A 20,314-nucleotide genomic window follows, 5' to 3' on the forward strand; every position below is an offset into this window, starting at 1 on the left:
AGCCTGAAAATCTGGTCTAGAGTGAATGAATGAATGAATGAATGAAAAATATTAATAAAGCGCACTGCGGCCAAGCGGCTTCCTGGCGCTGGGGACCTGGTCAGAGCTCACAGAAGGGATCCGGGGGACCTATGAAGAAAAAGCCTGAATGAAAAGAAAAGTTTTGAGGGCTTTTCGAAAGTGGGTGTAAATGGGGATAGAGCGAATATGAAGTGGAAGGCTGTTCCAGAACTGGGGGGCCAAAACGGAGAGGCGAGTGCCACCAGTTCTGTGTTTGCGGAAACGGGGGATGTGCAAAAGAGAGAGAGAAGAAGAACGGAGGGTTCGACTAGTGGCATGGGATGAAATAAGGGAGGTGATGTAGGCAGGGGCAGAGCGGGAGTGAGCTCGAAAAGCGAAGCAGGTTAGTTTGAAAAGAGATCTGAAACGGATAGGGAGCCAGTGAAGAGATTTAAGAACAGGAGTAATGTGAGAGAATTTGGGAAGGGAGAAAATGAGGCGGGCAGCTTGATTTTGAATGGCCTGTAGACGTCGGGACTCGTAGGCAGGAATGCCCACGTACAGGCCATTCCCATAGTCGAGGCGAGAGATGACTAAAGCCAGGACTATGGTTTTGAGTGCATCAGTGGTGAAAAAGCGTGAGATTTTCCGGATGAGACGGAGGGAAAGAAAGCAGGAAGACACAACAGAGCTAATCTGACTATGCATTGTTAAGTCAGAACTAACTTTGATGCCAAGGGTGCGAACAGAGGAAGAAGGCGTAGGAGGGGGACCAAAAGAAAGGGGCCAGTGTGCTGGGGACCAGGGGTTAGATGAACCACCCGTGAGGACAAGTTCCGTCTTATCGGGGTTGAGCTTAAGATGGTTAGCGCTCATCCACTCGGAAATGAAGATTAAGGTGGAACTGAACTTAGGAAGAGAGTCAGGAGAGGAGGAAAGATCAAAGACGAGCTGGAGGTCATCTGCGTAGTTATACACAGAGACCCCAGCTCAAGAAGAGAGGTGACAAGGGGACAGATGTAAAGATTAAAGAGAAGGGGGGAAAGAGAAGAACCCTGGGGAACACCACAGGTGACCGGACCGGGGGGGGGGGGGGCAGAGAAACCGGGGAGATGAACCGCCTGGTACCTATCCCGAAGGAAGGATGCTAGCCAGGAGAAGGCCGCGCCCCGAATGCCCGCTGCGCTGACACGGGCGAGAAGAATGGAATGGTCAACCGTGTCAAACGCAGCGGACAGATCGAGAAGGACCAGGGCTTGGGGGAGGTTGGAATCGGCCTTCCCCTTGAGTTCATCCAGAACCGCGAGAACCACTGCCTCCGTTGAGTGACCTGAGCGAAAGCCCGCCTGATGGGAAGCGAGAAGGCCATTATCCTCGATATACGAGGAGAGGCAAGAGGTGACATGGGTCTCGAGGATCTTAGCTAAATAGGGGAGAAGGGAGATGGGTCGGAAATGAGCAGGGAGGGAGGGATCCAGTTCGGGTTTTTTTAGAATGGGGAGAACGACGGCGGATTTAAATGATAAAGGAACAGAACCAGAGGCCAAAGAAGAATTAAGTAGAGTGAGCGGGGGGACAGGAGAGTCGGTTAAAAGAGTTTTTAGGATGCGCGCCGGGGCACAGTCTGCAGGGGAACCAGATTTAACCTTGAGCAGGTAGTTGTAGAATAGATCAAGAGAAATAGGGGGGAAAGTGGCAAGGGAAGAAAGCGGGGAAGTAACAAAGCACATAGGGGTAGGTTGGGGCACAGTCGGAATGTTAGCTTTAATCTTCACGATCTTGTCTATAAAAAAAGTCATTGAGTGACAAACAGAGGGACTGAGAGGGGACCAAACCGAGGGAAGAACGATCAGAGGTGGCAAGATTGTGAACCAGGGAAAAGATTTCACGGGATTTGTTTGCAGAGAGAGCTACTCTCTCAGTGAAATAGGAGGTTTTGGCCACAAGGATAGCTTGTTTGTAATCAGTGAGGAGTGATTTATATTTAGCGCGCAAAGAGGGAGAGTACTGCCGTCTCCAGAGACGTTCCGACCACCTGAGGTCGAGTTTTAAAGCTTTGAGCTCTGGAGAAAACCATTTGTGCGCATCGTAAGGGCGAACCGCCTTGATCTTTTTTAGCGGGGCCACTCGATCGCACGAAGAGGAAAGCCATGTACTGATGGCGTTGGCCTGGGACTCAAGGGGGAGGTTGGTAAGATCAGGAGCGGAGGAAACCAAAGAAAGTGAAAGAGTGGACATTTTTTCCCTGAACCCTGCTTGAAACGGGCTGAGAATTTTGTGTTCCTCCATCCAACTCTGAAAACTATACACCAGTACACGTGCAAAGATTTTTGGGCTGATGTCGATAAGGCTTATGGGCCTATAGTTTGTGGGGAGCCCTTTTTAAAAATTGGAATTATTTCAGCCCCGGCCCAGCTGGTAGGAATAGCCATACCTTGCATAACAGCATTAAATAAAACCCAGAAGTACGGAGCCCAAATGGTAGGTTCGCTTCGGAACAAGTCCCCGGGGATCTTGTCAAGCCCTGGTGCCTTACCAGGCGCAATTAGGCTTAGGGCACCAGTTACCTCTGTGAGGGTTATCATTGGGAAATCATCCCCCGCTCTAGTAGTGTTCTTGTTTGCATTAGAGCAGTCTGCCTGCAGATGGTGACACATTTCATTTATTACATTAGCCCCTGGGTTAGCTCTCGAGTAGAGGGACTCAAAATGATCCCTCCACACATTTGCCCCCAGGTTGGCTCTATTGCAGATTTGCCTTCAGTGGAACCCGTGTTCACCACATTCCAAAAGGTCTTCATGTCACGGGTTCTCAGAGAATTTCCGAGGGTTTCCCACTTTTCACTTTCCCACTGTTTTTTTGCCTCCGCCATACTTAATCGGTAGGCTGTTCTACAGATTTTAATCAACTGTCAATTTTTAGCTTTAATGGCAGAGATCAAAGCTTTTTTGGCCTTTCGGCAGTTACCATTACACCATGGGTGACGGGGTAGTCTTTAATTATTAGTCTTTTTTATTGGAAGAAAAGAAAAGTCGGCCATAGTGGCTGCTAACTTTGTGTGGTTCTGGGCAACCTTCGGTTGTTCAAATTGGGTGTTATCGGCAGACACAGATTGAATAGAGTCCGTAAGAAAACGGATGACAGTTAAATACAGGGCGCCTAGCTTTTCTTGAGCTTTACTCCAGTTCGCCCATCGGACTCTCATCCTACAGTTAGAAATAGTCAGTCTGCCATCAGCAAAAGGGGGCCACGTTGTTCTCTCAGGGGTTAATATGAGTAATTCCAGAACTAGCGCGTCGATGTCACTATCATAACGCGGCACAATCCTAAAATCAGCAACCCTATGCCATGAGCTTATGGTGACCAAAATATAGTCAATTAGCGTATTTTGGCCAATTCTATTAAAAGTATGCTTACCAAGGGTGTCGGACTTAGATCTACCATTGCATGCTCTCAGTGAATATTTTAGTACCAGAGAATTCATCTGAAGTACCAAGGGGGTCCATGCTTTTACCAAAGGGCAGGTTGAGTCCGTTACAGCCCAATGCAGATCTTCTTCACATGAGGTGTGCCTATTCATGCCATCTAGGGGCTCATACTGACAGTTAAAATACCCCCTCCCCCCAACGATCAGCAGTTAGTTGTCAGGAATATTATTAAGAAATGTCGTTAGCTCGCCAAGGGTCTTCGACTCTTGACTACGGCTAACTGGTCTAGAATAGACATTAATTAGGGCAACAGTGGTCCTCGGGGGGGAACTTAAGGAGGACACACAATATGTCATTCGAGGCGGTTTCAAGCTGAATTGATGTACAACCCAAATGTGTCCCCACCAAAGCACTCAACCCCCCGATGGCCTCCCCTTCCCACCTGATGTCGCTGAAATGGTAAACTGTGGTATAACCTAGTTTGGGTAAATCCCCCCTTGCCCAGGTTTCTTTGAACATGCAGATTTCATGTTGTTCAATGAAGCTCCCCCATTGGGGACTATCCAACTTGGGGGCTAGGCCGGACACGTTCCAAGTGATAACTCGCAGCCTCCATAGATCCAGCCTTCTATCATTGGTCGTACGTTCTGGGGACGGGGGCATAGTCTCGCCTGTACACAGACCTAACTCCTGAGAGGACCTACATTGGGAAACAAGGAGTTGGCTATTAATTATTGTCCCTCCGTGTACTAACTTGTTACCTTGTTCTCTCACTTTCTGCCTCCCACTGGACTCACCCTCTTCTTCTATCCTACACTGTTCTGTGATCACCCCTGCTTGATGTTTAGTATCCTTTAGCCTGCACCCCTCAGATACAAGTCAATCTACTTCTTCAAGAGCCCCAAACCTGTTAGTTGTGGGATTGGATAAGAGTGGACACTTCAGCAGTTGGAATCCCATGGTATCAGTTTGGTAATTTTGATTTAGAGGCCTCCCCTCCCAGCCATTTTCACAGTGCTGTGGGCCTCGTGGGGGATAAAAATAACCCAGCGGAATGGCTCTTATTGTCCCTTCCTGTCTCCAGTCGTCCCTTGTTAAAATTGCACGGGCGACTGATGGATTTCTAAAGTTGATGACTACGCAATCTCCCCGCTGGGCCTTCGGTCTTCAGCCCACCCAGCCTACTCGACGGGTCGTTTAAATTTCTCCAGCATCCTCATAGAAAAATTGCTTGTTATTAACTAGCCAAAACAGACATTTGCTTTTTAAATCCTGGTGGGATTCCTTTTGCCCCCTCCCAAGCTCTGGGATGCCTGTCAAGATGGCAACGTAGGGGGTTGCTGCTGGCAGTAGATTAATGCATAATGGCGGGGTATCCTCTTTTGGGGTCTCATTCTTTTTTATGATGCCTACCCTCTCCCGATGTCAACTATCTTGCTGTGGGCCACTATTCTGGGGGGGACGGGAGTTGAATTTATCCTGCTGGGAGATGCAATACATTGCCTTGCTTGGACATTAGCAGAGCGGGGTGTGGAGCTATTTTGGGATGGCATGGGATTGGTGCAGCCTTACTAATATTACGTTCAGCCTGTTTTACTTGACCACTACCCGTCCCTTCCCTTCCGTTAGTGACCCCTGCCCTAGACTCTAGCAGTGTCGTCAGCTTATCAACCCTGTCTATCAATGTTTTGAGTTCATCTTTTACAATAGTCCTTACTCGAAGATGTAAATCCACCACTAGATCTATAACCCAAGCTGGTTGTTCTTTATCCCTTTCAGTTCTACTGAAAGGACCCCCCCTCCCTGCTGTCATTATTGTCCATTGGTACTTCTGCTACTTTCTTCTTTTTTGTCCCTATTTTGATTGGAGCTTTGGGTTTTCCCCTCTTCATTTGGCGTAGAGGGAATTGCCTCAGTTTGAATTTTAGCAATAGGGGCATCATCGGTGGAGGTCGTGGCCCTGGGAGTGTTATTGGGGGATGGACCGAATGATTGTTATGTTTCGAGATCTATTAAGGGAGGGTCCAGATTTGGGGGGAGTGACAATCATCTCTCGGTCTGCTCAATTTCAGTTGCCACCACTCCTATTGCTCTCTCCAGCATCCTATCAAGAGGCGGGTTGAATTTTAGGTTTTGACATCAGTGGAACTGGCTGTTTGTCAATACAATTTTGCTTACCCATTTTTAGAAATTTTTCCTGCTCCTTAGTTACTGCCACTTTTGTATGGTCACAGTCAATACTCCAGAGCGATAGACCAGTAGGACCCCAACTTTTGACTTTGGCAGTGTACCAACTGGACCCAAAATAGTTCAGATATAGCCCAGTGAGAGGAATGAACGCACCAGTCTTATCAGTGTAAAAGTAGTTAACAAGTCACTAACCTGAACCCAAGTAATGTCCTTAAGCCGGGATTTTTTTGTCTTATAGGTCTAGACCAAAACCAAGAGGGGTGGCCCAGCCCAGCCTCCTCCAGCCTCTGAGTGGCGGCGGAGTTCAAATACGGCGCCAGGAGAGTGACGTCACCTCCCACGCTGGGTGAACACAGGGCCTGCTGGGGGACCGAGTCCCACCCCAGCGTCGATGTTATGGCCCCCTGGTCCTGCCTCCTGCTGCCGCTGCTGCTCCTTATGCCCCCAAGGGGCGAAAACAGGTGAGGGGTCGTTGGGGCACACCAGCCCAGGAAATGCATCCCCCTTCAAACCTACACCACCCAAGCAATGTTGTAATAACGCAAATTTTTTCTCAGGTTCAGTCATCCTCATCTAATACTTCAACATAAGCTAAAAATACCGCTTTCCACGTTTCCCAGTCCATTGGTGGCTCACCAGATGCTGCTAGAAATGAGGTTGGTGGGACAATACCCGACAGTTTCTGCACATAAAAACTAAAAACAACCAGAATAATCACATTACTCAAGTAAGATATTTAAAATAATAGAAGTAGTCACCATCGTCTGATTAAAATGTGCATAACATAGTATGGTAACAAGAAAACAACAACAGAAAATAATAAAAGTTGTCACCGTCGTCATATGAGATAATGTTTCATCATATCGTTATATGCACTGTTTTGGGTGTGCACATCACCGTGTGTACAGATGGCTGAGCACTACAATCACTGTTCTGATGCAGCACACTGATATGAAGAGAAATGCTGACGGAGTTCGTTCTGTACAGCGGATGCATTTTCCCAATGGACACAACATTATGCCCAATCAGATGCTCCTTCCTACGCGGATTGCGAAAATGCTTGAAGACGTGCAGAAACAACCAATAGCGATCACCGGTTGTCCAACTAATAAAATTGTCCCTTTCCGCGCTGTATCCAATGAAATAGCCAGATGCTATAGGCAATGAAAACCCAAGGTACAACCTATATCCAACACGGAACCAATCTGTAAATTTCTCACTGTTTATCCAGTACAGTGCAGACAATAGTAAAGTGTAGCAGGAACTACGAATACATCAAACTTCCAAGGTATGAAATTGGCTATAATCCATGATGGCATGCTTTGTAGAATTAACACATGGATAGGATAAAATATATCAAGTGCACTTTTACCGAGGGTGTCAAGGCGCCAAGCAGACGAAGGTGAGGGAAGGAGCATAAGACAGCCAACTAGGATGAGAAAAGCCATGTTTTCAGCAGCTTTCTAAAAGCCAGAAGAGAGTCCGCATTGGAAATGCGGAAAGGCAGGGAATTCCAAAGTTGGCAGCCGCTAACTAGAAGGAGCGACCGCCCCACTTGGCCCTGCGGTATCTAAGAAAGATCAATTTTTTTTGGGAGGAAGATCTCAGGACTTTCCTGGGGTATACCATTGGAACATGGTTTTCACCTGCAGTCAGCCTTTGCTATGCAAGACTTTGTATACCCTGCTCAGAACCTTGAAGGAGATCCCTGGCAGATAGTTGGATAGGAATGTTCAGGATCAGCCTTGCTGCTGCGTTCTGAACAACCTGAAGCTTGTTCAGAGAAGTCGCATTGATGTTGAGGAATAAAGTATTGCAGTAATCAAGCCGGGAGGTGAGAACTGTAATGATGGCGGGCCGATGCAATTCAGGCGGGATAAAGGGTAATACCTTGCTGAGAATCTTTGAGATAAAGAAACAGGCGCTGACCGTATGGTTGACCTGAGCATCAAAGGTCAGACCCTCATCGAAACTGACCCCTAGATGTTTAACTGTATTCGATGGGACAAGAAGGGGACCGCAATCTGCAGGCCACCAAGTACTCGAACAGATAAAGTTCTGCAAGCCACAAACCAGTATCTTGGTCTTATCAGCATTGATCTTAAGGGAGTTACCCTTCATACATACAGATGCTGTTTGCCATATACTGGTTGAATTTCTCCGCAACCAATTGCAAATTAGAGATGGAAGCACTGATTTGAGTATCATCTGTGTACCAGATCACCTGGAAACCAAATGAGCTCATCAGTTTAGCCAGGGGGGTCACATAATTGTTAAATAAGGTGGGGCTCAGGGAGGAGCCCTGAGGGACCACACATGGAAGCCTGAAAGGCTTAGCTTTAAAACCTCCGCAGCTAACGATATTCATTCTCCCCGACATGAAGGAATGGAGGAGCTGCAGAGCTTTACCCCCAACTCCCACTTGCTGCAAACGCAGGACCATGCATGTCGTGGAGACGGTATCGAAGGCTTCCGACAGGCCGAGCACAATCAACACTGCAAATCCTCCCTGCTCCCTGATCCACCTGCATGCAGATATGGTCAGTGGCTACAATAAGGGCAGACTCTGTGCTGTGACCGGCGCGAAACCTACTCTGAGAGAGGTCTAAGCACTCCTGGGTTCAACATAAATCATCAGTACGGTGTTGAGGAATTTGTGTGCAATTTTGGCGGGTAATTCCCAGATAGCAGACTGTTGTTACCTTGCATAGGAAGTTATCTACCAGGAGCCAGTTGAAGTATGGAGGGCATGCAGGGATCTGAGGGAGCACCCGATTTAAGGCCCATTAGGAGATCTTTATAGTTTGTTGAGCAGTAATTAGAGGGAAGGAGGCATGGGCAAGCTTCTCACAGTCCTGCATAGCCTCCTCAACATCTTTTGGTTGCTGGGCTGTGGTAGGTGGGCAGGGATTAACTAGAAGCCTCTCGCAGTCCTGAGTAGCCTCTTTGGCCTCTGGGTCTTCAGTTTCCATAGGACAAAACTCCTGGAAGATCTTCAGGACCTTGTCCTGAAAGTAAGTAGCTACTCTATCACAGAAATCTTAGGAGGGGGTAAACAACTGATTTCCTGGTGGCTCTGATCTCCTTGATGACCCTGAAGAGCATACTGGAAAAATGATTTCTGAACGAATCTTTTCAGTAAAGAAGCGGGATTTAGCTTGTAAGATAGCGTGCTTGTATTACTGTAGCAGGGATATCTGCTTAGCATTTTCCCTAGAACAGGGGTCCCTACGCCATTTGCGTTCTTGCATGCAGCACTCCCGCCTAATGGATCTGTGCTCTTCTGAGAACCATGGGGCCAATGGTTTAGCTCTACTAGTGATGCAGTCTTAAAAGTGGAAGCAATGTCCAGAGCCTTGTTAATCCAGTTATGGAAACACTCTGCTGTGGGAGGGAGTAGAGTATGCCTTCCCTCACAGGCTGTACCCAAGGTGGCCTTCCATTTAGTGGCTGTGAGCTTGCTCATACCCCTACAGCATATGGACCTTGGACTAGAGCCCTCCTTCACAGTAGTGAGAAGGGGGGGGGGGGCAGACTCAGACCTCAATCAACAAATGGTCTACCCAGCTGAGGGGCTGGACAGTCTCTATCCCTAAATTGTTGTGGTTGGTGAAAATGCCATCCAGAGTGTGGCCGACGGTGTGGTTTGGAGATTGAACTAATTCGGCTTAAACATGTCGACCGCATTAGACTTAGCCAGGAAATAGTCAATTTTTTCAAGACTATTGGTTGGTTTTTTTTTATTTATTTATTTATTTATTTTTTTTTTTTGAGTATGACACCTGGACAATCCTCAATAAACAAATTTTTTGCCCAGGTAGCCATTTTTAACTCACACTTACACCAGAGCACTGCACGTCACTAGAGTTCATATAGTTTGAACACACACCTCGGCAGGAGCCCTTTTCGGGAGTATCAGGTCAGGTACCCAGCAGGGCCCAGTGGCTCAAAACTGTGGCCCTAGATCCTGACTTCCTAGAGTCTCAGATGACGAAGCTCCGCCAGTAATGGTGGGCTGATGGACTCTTAACCCCTGCCAGGTGATGAGCAAATTATCTGAGGAGGTTTCTTAGTATTTTTTCACAGCGTTCAGTGGCTGTCTGTTCTCTATGAACGGACTGAGCATCTCCTGTTAGTTGTTAAGTACTGATTGGGGATTGGAGGTGTGTCAGTCCATAATTAACTCCCCTGTGACCCCTATGTACATTGTGTTTTTGGTTATTAGAGCAGCTACGGCTGCGAGTCCCGTCTAGACTTCAGATTTTTCTTAAGAAGTCTTAAAAACGCTCCCTAGGGTCATTGACCTCTCAAACACTCGCCCCACGATGGCTGATTTTGCAGGTTTAGCCTTTGATGATGAAACTCTTAGTACAATACTGTCCGATAACCCCAGTATTCTGGACTCCCTACCAGAAATTACAGGGAGCCCAAAGTATGACTGGGCCACTTTACTTACTCTCAGAAAGACACAGTCACGAACAGCAGTCCATGGTCTAGTCATGGCAGAATATCTACGAGGGAAATGTGCCCCCACTGGCTTAATTGTGACCAATACGCCTAGATTATTTCTTACGGACAAACAATTTCTGCGGGACTGGGCACTGATCGCCTGGCGGTGTACCCGTGACTGGTTAATTTTGATTATCAGCACGGCAAAACGCCAGGCCGAAGCCATCCTCATCGAAATTCAAACACTTGAGGGACAAATCAAAACCAGCATTACATCGGCTCTATATAAGAAACAATTGGATGAGACAAACAAGACCAATAAAGAATATAGAGACAACATCTTGATTACTAAAATAGATAAGTTCAAGAAAGATATAGCCCGTTTTTCTTGGGAGAAAATCTACCCCTATACCAGTGACACCTATGTGGCCCTGGTATTTAACAACAAAGGCAGGCGTTATGGGTCCAACTATTCATCATCTGGGTCGGATCTAGGATCAGGTGACTCTGATTCCTCCATGACCGGGGTACCCCAAGGTAGAGGGAGGGGACAATTCCGCAGATACAATAAGAGAAGAGGCGTGGTACCCAAGGATTTTATCCAAATCAAGGCCAATGGTGGCCACCGGCTCCTTGGGGCTATCAACCACCCCCTTTTCCACCACACATGCAATCTTTTCCACCGCAACAACAATTTTACCCAAACCAGTCTTTTTTAGACCAGGGTCAAGGACGCGCCAGGGGCAAACGGAGAGGTACTCCCGTTGTCCATTGGCAACCATGCCTGACATTCCCGAATACTCGGAGCAGGAGGGGCAACCAGCAGCAAACCCCTAACTCGACCGGGGAATGAACGATCTGATAGTCAACCTGAGTTCAAGGACTCTTACAGAAGATGAACAGAGTGTCCTGAACAGAGGGTTAGGTTTTGTGTCCACCCATTTAGGTGATCCTTTTGCTTTGAGGTGTGAGCTGGAGAACTTCTTCAGAAAAATTCGGCTCCACTTTTTCTTTAAAAACAGAGTCGGACAACAGCGTGTCCCCCAGCAACAACATGAATAATATGAACACCGGTCTACGTTCCATATCTAATTTCACACCATTGTCACATCAGGTTCCTTCCCAGGTTACTACCTTCGAGAAGGCAGTAACTCATGATGTGATGGCATTATGCGACACACGGTCGACCAACTATTGTAATTTTACTAAGAAGGACAGATTGGCCCTCCAGAATTTGACAAGAGATATGTCCGTTATTATTAAGCCTGCGGACAAAGGGGGTGCCACGGTCCTTCAAGATACTGTGATTTATCGGACCAAATGTTTAAGACAGCTTAAGGATACCAAATCCTCTCAGATTTTGGATACAGATCCTACACCCAGGTTAACTTTGGAGATAAAACATCTAGTCGAAGAAGGTGAGGCAGAAGGGTGGATCACGCCACATGAGGCTAAATTTTTGGTAACCGAAAACCCTGTGATGCCCTATTTTTATTGCCTCCCCAAAATCCACAAAAGCCAACGACCACCCCCTGGACGACCCATTATATCTGGGATTGGCTCACTACTTGAGCCTCTGTCCAAATTCGTGGATTTCTTCTTACGGCCTATGGTCACTGAGATGCCCACCTACCTCAAAGATACTTCTGATGTATTACGGATTTTGCCTGAGATCGAGTTTAACATCAGTACCGATATTTTGGCCAGTTTTGACGTGGAGTCGCTATATACGTGCACTCCCCAACAAGAGACTTTGGACTCCATCAGGGGTCTTCTGGAGGCACGTGAACTGAACAGCATGACTCCCGTCTCCTTCATCATGGAGTGTGCTAGAATAGCAATGATGGAGAACTTTTTTAGGTTCGAAGATCAGATCTTTCTCCAGGTCTCTGGCACCTCTATGGGTAGCGTTTTTGCGCCCAGCCTCGCCAACCTCTATGTCCATCTTTTCGAGCAAAATCATGTACTGAACCACAGCAACCCTTATCGTCAACATCTGGTGCTGTGGAAAAGGTACATAGACGACATACTAGTGGTTTGGCGGGGCACTAGCCAAGAGATTTTGGCTTTTCACACTTGGCTCAATCAACAAGATGCCTTTTTGAAATTTACCATCGAGTTTAGTCAGCAACGGTTATCCTTCCTTGACATCTCCATCTTTTCCCATGAAGACACATTGCAATGCGAACTATTCAAAAAACCCATGTCGAGGAACTCTCTCCTTTCCTTTGATAGCTATCACCCAAGGGCTCTCAGGGAGAATCTAACGTTGGGTCAGTTCCTACGCGTGCGGAGGAACTGCTCCACCAGGGATCTTTTTGACAAACATGCCAGTGAACTGGCACTCCAACTTCGGTCACGTCAGTACCCTAAGCGACTGGTACGTCAGGCTTGGAAGAGAGCGTCGAATAACAATCGGGATGCGTTGTTGGATGACAGCACTCCAAAAATTCCCAATGACAGGTTGACCTTCGTAATTACCTTCTGTACCCTTTCTAATCGATTACAAAAAACAGTACGCAAGCACTGGCATATCCTCAATGTGGCATAGGAAAACATCCCGTCCCCTCTTTTTGCGTTCTAAGAAAGGCCCAAGTTTACGGAACAGTCTGGTTCACACGCGACCACTGTCACAGTCCACATGTGACGTCAACACCTTGTGGTCATTACCCCCTGTGCGAGGCCACTATCCTTGTGGCTCGTGCAGTGTATGTCCCCAGACAACCAAAACAACATCAGTGGACATAGGGACCAGCCGTCCTTGGATTTTGCAGAACCACACAAATTGTAATTCTGAGTGTGTGATCTATATGATCACATGCCCTTGTGCTCTGCATTACATTGGTTACACTACACGCAAAGTGAAGCTCCGTATAAGTGAGCATAAGAGCACCATTCGGTGTATGAAACAGTCTACCTGCCTGACAGACCATTTTCTTTCTAAACAACACAAGGCCGACGATTTGACATGGCTTGTGCTGGAACGTCCCTTTATTCCCCAGCACGTAGCAGATTTCTCAAGATTTCTGTTTTCAAAAGAGCAGAGGTGGATTTTTAGATTGAAAACAGACATACATGGCCTAAATGACAGTATACCATGGGCCTCTGTCTGAAACCACGTCTGACTATCTTAGTTTCTAAATTGACTAGTGTACAAAAATTCCATCATATTACGACATCCTGAGTCATTATCAATATTTTCGACATAAATAGGCATCTGCACAATTGTGCATAAGACTGCCTAGATTTATCCCACATAGACATGTACACTCAGGCACGTGCCATCCTCTATGGACCATTGGTCTAACAGTTTTTGGGTAAATCTATTTTACTATCTACCCGAATGCGGAAGGGGGCTGTTACTGCGTGTCACCAGTATGAGTCGAAATTTGGTTGTATGAGACTTGTACGTTGAGTACGTTTGTTGGTTGTGGCCTGTTTCTATGTTTTGTTTGAATATGTGCTGCTGTCAACGTTATAAACGGCCCAGATTAGGGTTTGGCTGCCGCTATATAGTTTGTAGGCACACTTATACACTACGAGATGGGGTCCATCAATTCAAGAGCGAATCCCTGTAGGATGATAATAAACAAGATATAGAGCGGGACTACTGCAATGGCATTTTGCCATCGCAACGGGCTGAGCATACAACTCTTGCTGACTCTGTCACGACGGAAGACTATTCAATCTAGTCCGTCCTGATTTCAATGCGCATGCGCGGATGCAGAGCCGGGGCATACCACTGGTTCCTGACACCGCGCATGTGCTAAGCGAAGTGTTGTCACTCTAAGCATGGCATTAGTTGATGCCGCGCCGTTCTGCCAGTTGTGATATCACAGTGCGCCGGAGTAAGTGTCTTGGAGCTCGCGCATTTTTTCCTCAGGCGCATGCGGTTTGTGCAGAGGTAATACCGGCAGCTGATGTGAATAAAGTCATTTCGTCCAATCAAGACGGGTATACAAGGAGCTCTCCCTCCCCCTGCCGTCACCTCCCAGACAGCTCGTAGTCTGGCTTGAAGTACCGACGGACAGGTAAGGAGAGGAGAGCCCCCGTTTTTGTCCGAGGGTTGTAGGTCTATGTATGTCCATTTTGGATTAGATTGAACAGTGAGATGGCAATTCCTCCCTGCTTGAACCTCATATATTGTGTTGCTCTCCCTGGACTCTGTTGTATTTAACTTTTGGATGATCCAGGAGTGACTATACAGATTGAGGTGTTCATTATTTTAAATTGCATGATCTTCGAATCTTTTTGAACAACCCAGGTTTTAGATAGAACATCCATTTCATTTTCCTGCATTATTGTATCCATGGGGGACTGAGTGTTTTTTGGTTATTGATTCCTTAGGTTAATTATAGTGTTTGATGCGCATGGGAAGTGTTTAGACAGACTAGTATGAATATGCAACTTTTCTGCTTTTCTTCACATAGAAACAGAGCGGTGCCTCCATCTCCGAGCAGTCAGCCGGGTGAGGTGAGGTTTTTCTCCCACAGAAAGCTGGGTAAGTTAAGTACAGTTCTTTTGAAACCCTTTTTTGCTAGGATCCATTGTCTGGGTTCTTCCACGATTTAAGCAGTGCATAATGGGCACTGTTGAATAGTAGCCACTGATGCTGTGATTCATGTAAGATACGTTTTTCTGATGGTCTGAATCTTTGAATTCTCCCTAGGAAAGAAGAGTTAGCTCTTACCTCCAAGCACGAGGTTTGCTTGTCCGGTAGGGTGGCAACTGCCACATACTTACCCGATTATTGTATTTCCTTTGTGAGTATTGTTTTTCACGATTTTATGCATGAATTGTGTTTATCCTGCAGTAGCCTTTATTCCACTATATCTAGGTCCTGAAGAAAGCCGGGTTAGTTGACCAATTCGGCTGAAACATGTCGACCGCATTAGACTTAGCCAGGAAATAGTCAATTTTTTCAAGACTATTGTTTTTTATTTATTTATTTATTTTTTAAGTATGACACCTGGACAATCCTCAAACATCTTTTTTGCCCGGGTAGCCATTTTTAACTCGCACTTACACCAGAGCACTGCACGTCACTAGAGTTCATATAGTTTGAACACACACCTCGGCAGGAGCCCTTTTCAGGAGAATCAGGTCAGGTACCCAGCAGGGCCCGGTGGCTCAAAACTGTGGCCCTAAATCCTGACTTCCTAGAGTCTCAGATGACGAAGCTCCGCCAGTAAGGGTGGGCTGATGGACCCTTAACTCCTGCCAGGTGATGAGCAAATTATCTGAGGAGGTTTCTTAGTATTTTTTCACAGCGTTCAGTGGCTGTCTATTCTCTATGAACGGACTGAGCATCTCCTGTTAGTTGTTAAGTACTGATTGGGGATTGGAGGTGTGTCAGTCCATAATTAACTCCCCTGTGACCCCTATGTACATTGTGTTTTTGATTGAACTAATTGCTCAAATCCCAAAGATGTCATGAGCTCAAGGAGGAGCGCTGAATCTTTATCTTGTTTGTTTTCTAGATGGTAATTAAAATCCCCTAGTATGGTAAAATGAGTGGAGGTAACAAATGGTTCCAATGTTTTACACAATGACTCTGTACACCTGGTTCTAGGGCCAGGCGAGCGGTATACCAGGAGGCCAGAGTGCATCTAAGAGAGCTCCGTGCCACCAAGGCCAGTCCGCCACCTCTACGGTTGAGGCGGTCACATCTGAAAATGATATAGCCAGACGGAACAGCGTCTGACAGGTCTAGACCAGAGTTCTCCCTGGCCCATGTCTCGGTGACAAAGAAGCAGTCTAAGTTCAGAGTTTCAATAATCAAAGCGATCTCGGTTTTGTGTTTTGGTCAGGAGCGTACGTTTATTAACACTCCCCGAAAAGGACTGGATTCGGAACCAATTTTGGCAACAGTCCCAGGGACAGAGGCTGAGCCATATGAGGGTCTGAAATTACAATGCTGGCAATATTCAGCCTCCCCAGTAGTAGGGACAATCTTATTTAAACACCCCACGTGGAGAGGTTTGAGACTTAGTTTAAGAAGACAGGTCCTTGAGTAGGTTGTAATCAGGGCATTTTCATCTTCCGGGGGGGGAAATGAGCAGCATGCCTTGCCCCTGGCACCGACAAGCTTGCCTTTGCGCGTCCGCTGGGCACCTGCTGTTGCTTCGGCATTTAATGCCTCAACCCGGAAATATGCGCAAGCTGGACGGCTAACCCCCAAAATTGCTTCCGGCTTGAGTGTCCAGGACTCTCTCTGCGCAATCGGGAAAACCCGTGGCGAACCAGAGAGTCTCACAAAACAGAAACAAATAGATGTCCCAACAGTGGGAGAAGAGAGAAGCCAGACCAGGGGCAAAGGACAGGCAGCACAGAAAACCTCCGGAGAGTAAAGCACTAAACATTAAAATGCAAAACAGCAGATAACGCTAAAATAAGTATCACTTAAAGAGCAGTTCGTAATTATAAAAAATATAGCAGAGGCGCAACTCACTGCAAAATGCACAAGTAAATCCGTACCCGCTCATCACCAGTGTAAAGTAAGGAGAATTTTCCTAGAATGAATAAATCCATGGAGTCTGAGACTTCAAAAGGAGTGGACTTTAATCCTCAACAAATTACACACAAGTCAGATGTAACAAATGAATGCTTAACGATCATTCCCAGCTACTATATACCTTTCCTACATTCTCTCCCCGCGCTCTGCTCCCTCGAAACCAAAACACAACATAGTAACAGAACGCAATAGCCAGTATAACGAAGTGCATTATTTAATAAGTGAATCTTATAATGACAGCACAAGCATAACTTAACACCACCGCATACATGCACGGACCACCAAAAAATGCATAGTGCTACACAAGCGCAATGCACATGCGCTGTCGCATAACGTGAATATAGGAATGTGTACCAAGAAGCATCATCAGACTGGACATAATAAAACACAGGAAGGAAAAGTCGAAATACTAGTCACCCTCCAGCTATGCAACTGGGTTACAGAACTCCATCAAAGTTAAAACCTGGCAGGTCACATCCTTTACCCACTTGTAGAATAAGCAAGACCTTGTCACAAAATAAACCACCACTGCTGAAGTCTACTTGGAGTACCTAGAGTATTATAGCAGTCTTTATTTGCATGATTAATTAACATCTTTGCAATTTCGTTTACATGATAAATAAAAAGATAAAATGTGCAGTGAAGGAAAAAGGATACTAAAAACATGAATTGCATTTTTCCTGTGTGCCAATGTCAAAGTGGCGGCGTTCGTGCAATAAAGTCAGTAATCTGAGAAATCGACATTTGGCAGCTTACGGTGTAAAAAGGGGCATTTCCTTTCTGAAAAGAAGACGACAGCCAGGTAGGTTTGAAGAGCTTCTTTAATCCAGTCTAGTCTCTCAGCTTCCCCGGCAGCAACTGCCGAAACCACACATTCTATGTTCCATGCAAGGAACACATAGAACATAATGCGCACGAGAAAACCCCCGAGAGATCCCAACACCCCCCCCTTCACATAGAAAACAATAAGAACAAAAACTTATCAAACACAGAGGAAAAGGAGAGAGAAAGCAACACAAAAAACAAAAACAAAATGTAATATCCAATATAATCCTGGAATTTGGTGAGAGGAGCCCTAGTTCTAGGAAGGCATTGTCCGGGGACAGTTTAAATGGCAGGTACAGGAATCCTCGGACTCTCCACCACAGGAGGCAAAGTCATGCAAGGAGTGTGCACCCCAAATTTTCCTCTCACAAACTCAGCTTTTGACTCCGGCACGACTGAGACAGCACACTTGTTACATATTTTCCCATTCTCCAGCACAACAACATGGTCTCTCACTCTAACAGGAGCAGAAAACCGAGAGGATCCCTTGCGAACAAGAACAGTTTTCTTAATCCTCACCCAGTACCCTTGACGCACTGGAGATATTCTGACACAATCAGATGCATCCTTGGCTTGGGCAGTGGCCCCGACGTCAGCTACACTGCCTAGCCTCTGCAGATCCACTTCCTTCCTTGACAGTCAGTCTTTATTCAGCTTGGAACCGGCCACCCTACCCCTTAGCAAAGTGAAAGGAGACATGCCAGTACTCAAGTGAGGAGTAATTCTCAATGCCCACAACATGTCAGAAATCGCCACCTTCCAGTGCAAGGCATTAATAGAAGCCAACTGCAATTGATCTTTGATCACACGGTTCAGGCATTCGACCAGACCATTACTGCAGGGATGATAAAGGGAGGTGAGGATATGTTTAATACCATGCACCTTAAGGAATTCCTGCATCTCCACATATACAAACTGGGTGCCATTATCAGTCACCAACTCCTCCGGAAACCCTTCCCAAAGAAAAACATCCTTGAAGAAATTGATGACAGTGGCAGAATTGATCCCATCTACAAACCTAACCTCAGGCCATTTCGACATATAGTCAATCAATACCAAAGTATATTTGGGAGAACTGCCCATACCACTAAACGGACCAGCCACATCGAAAGCCAAATTGCACCAGGGAGAGTTCTTCACAGCAAAGGTACTGATGGAAGAGGGATAGGTCACTTGAGTTTTGTCATTCAAAACACACGCACCACAATCACGAACACAGTGTTCAATGGACCTATCAACAACCGGCCACCAGAACTCTTCTCTAACTCTCTGCTTCATGGAACAGTTGCCCAGATGACCTTCGTGGGCCAGGTCCAAAACCTTCTTACGCATGGTCACAAGAACAATCAGTAATCCACCTCTACGCAGAATCCAGTCTACAAGAGACAACTCATCACATACCCTCTTAAAAGGAATTAGTTCAGGAGCCAAAATCGTTTTTTGGGCCAGCCGTGAACCACAAAGTCCATCACCTTGCTGATCTCAACATCGTCAGACAGAGCCAGCTTCCAATCAACTTCAGACAAAGAAGCCCCAATATCAGCTACCGTACTAACAGCACACACCATTTCCAAATGCTCACCCTCAGGGTTGAAGACAACCTCAGCGAGAGGTAACCTGGACAGGCAATCGGCTACGTGATTCTTCACACCAGCCACATATTCCAGACGGTAATTAAATTCATTTAGTCTGTACTGCCATTTGGCAATGCATGGAGTGGCCCTGCCACCACCCTTGGTGGTAAAAATATCTACCAATGGTTTACGGTCAGTCCTAAGAACAAATTCGTTCCCCCACCGTTATAAAAGGTTCAATTGAAAAATGTTTTTCTCCTTACCCGTCTAATCCACCTCTGCCAACGAACGTCTTCCAAGTTGCAGATCAGCAAGTTCCGAGTTCAAGGAGAGTTCAGGATCTATCTTCTTCGTTTGTGCTACCCTCTTCCTTCTCTATATTCAGCCGTCTTGTGTTTCTTGAGCTCTCTGGTTAAACCCTAAACTGTCCATTTAGGTTGCTTTGCACAATGTACTCTTGTTTAAACACCACTGCTCTCTTAAACTATTCTTTGTAATTCTGTTCACCTGTTCCTCTTACTTAAGTGGTGCAGAAAAAGCTCTTAGGATCACTTCACAAACCTATAAGTCACTACGAAAACACTCCACCCTCTGCAAAGTAATGAAACAGTCTACCCTCTGGACTGTCATTGGCAGCTGCCCCTCTGCTTTCCAGCACTCCAATGAAGCTGTGCACCCTCTTCTCACCACTGCACTCGGTGTCCGCCTTCCACTGTTCCCGTGCCGCTCACTCCCAACAATGTGCATTTACTCTTGCACACTCTCACACCCGACTATTTATTCCCCTCAGTAACCGTACACCGCGCGCTCCACAAATGACCACCTGTCCACTAGTTGAAAACGGACCCTGCATGAACTCAGTCTAATAACTGTTGTCCGTTGTTGATATTTAACATGTCACTTGTCAGTAATATTTTAGTACTTCCGGGTCGCATAACAACCAATCTTGCAGCTGAACATATTTAGGGAGTCGACTGGGAGGAGCAACGGGGACACCTCGACCAACCCTTGTGTGCTGCACAGAATTTAGGGATGCTGATTGGCTGTTCTGTCCGCACGTGCATCTGTTCGAGCCTTCCTTCGTAATTCAGTTTGTGGCGCTAATTAGACCTCACGTTGATGTTGACTTGGAAAGGTGTACTTCAGGTTGAAATTAAGTAAGTCACCGACCGGGTCGAGTGGGCCTGGGGTGACCATGCTTGATTGCTACCATCTGCGGTTCTCAAACTTTAACGAGGGAGGGGTGAGTGACTTGGACTCGGCGCTGAGCAATTGGTTTCATAGGAAGCGACGGTCACCTGCCTCGGGTCAATTTAGCTCCTATCCACTTCTCT

General features: G+C 46.5%; 1 protein-coding gene across 2 annotated transcripts in view; it reads right to left on the reverse strand.

Moving 5' to 3' along the window:
• The window catches only part of RNF123 (ring finger protein 123), a 1,761,234-nt gene extending 1,741,483 nt beyond the window's left edge, over nucleotides 1–19,751 (reverse strand). For both annotated transcript variants that reach the window (XM_085625036.1, XM_085625035.1), the window contains exon 1: nucleotides 19,244–19,751. The gene's annotated coding sequence lies outside the window, so the exon portion shown is untranslated. The remainder of the gene's footprint in view (nucleotides 1–19,243) is intronic.
• Nucleotides 19,752–20,314: the final 563 nt, after the last annotated feature.

Source organism: Triturus cristatus, chromosome 9, assembly GCF_964204655.1.
Source record: "Triturus cristatus chromosome 9, aTriCri1.1, whole genome shotgun sequence".
NCBI classification, from domain to species: Eukaryota; Metazoa; Chordata; class Amphibia; order Caudata; family Salamandridae; genus Triturus; species Triturus cristatus.